This window comes from Triticum aestivum, chromosome 6B (genome assembly GCF_018294505.1).
Source record: "Triticum aestivum cultivar Chinese Spring chromosome 6B, IWGSC CS RefSeq v2.1, whole genome shotgun sequence".
NCBI lineage: Eukaryota > Viridiplantae > Streptophyta > Magnoliopsida > Poales > Poaceae > Triticum > Triticum aestivum.
In genome coordinates, this window is record NC_057810.1 from 441,326,663 (window position 1) to 441,327,376 (window position 714).

The window sequence follows — 714 nt, forward strand, 5'->3', positions numbered from 1 at the left end:
TCTGCGCGCCGCTGATCTGCGCCTGTAGCAATGCCATCCCGCGTCCGCACCAACAGCGCCGTCGCCCCCGCCCGCCGCCATCCCCCGTTCGCGCCTGCAACGCCGCCGCCCCGCGCCCGCACCCGCACCCCAACACCGCTGCCTCTGCCTTCCTCTGCTACAACCTGACATGGATCCATCGATCTAGATTCCAGTGATGCCCCGCCACCGGCCGACCACCCACCACCGCAGCAGCACGTCGACGCCTCTAGGCCACGCCGTCGGCCAACTTTGCCCTCCTTTTCTCTCTCTTCCTTCGATTAGGCATGGTCAAGCACTCGCGCCGGCGAGGCCTCTGCCTTCTCCGGGAGCGGGATGGACGGCAGCCTCGGGCTCGACCGCGGCCGGCAACGGCGGCCTCTGCCTCGACCAGGGGCAGGACGGGCGGCGGCCTCGGGCTCGACCGCGGTCGGCAACCGCGACGGCGGTCTGTGCCTTAGCCCGGGACAGGATGGGCGGCGGCCTCTGGCACGACAAGTGAGCCGAACGGAGGGAGGAGCGACGCTGTGGGGAAGGCTGGGTACGTCTCGCCGGAGTGTGCCGGTCGTGAGGGAGAGAAATATGTGGGGAGGAAGGGGAAGAGATAAGACGTGTGGCTTACAGGTGGGCCCCCGTCCACCTCAGCAAGTCAAACACTGACTAGGCCTAGTCTTCGCCACATCAGCCCCGATAGAC

General features: G+C 67.9%; 1 protein-coding gene across 1 annotated transcript in view; it reads left to right on the plus strand.

Annotated features, from left to right (window-relative positions):
* The window catches only part of LOC123139252 (uncharacterized), a 5,973-nt gene that overhangs the window by 3,214 nt on the left and 2,045 nt on the right, over positions 1–714 (plus strand). The gene's annotated exons all lie outside the window — the stretch shown is intronic.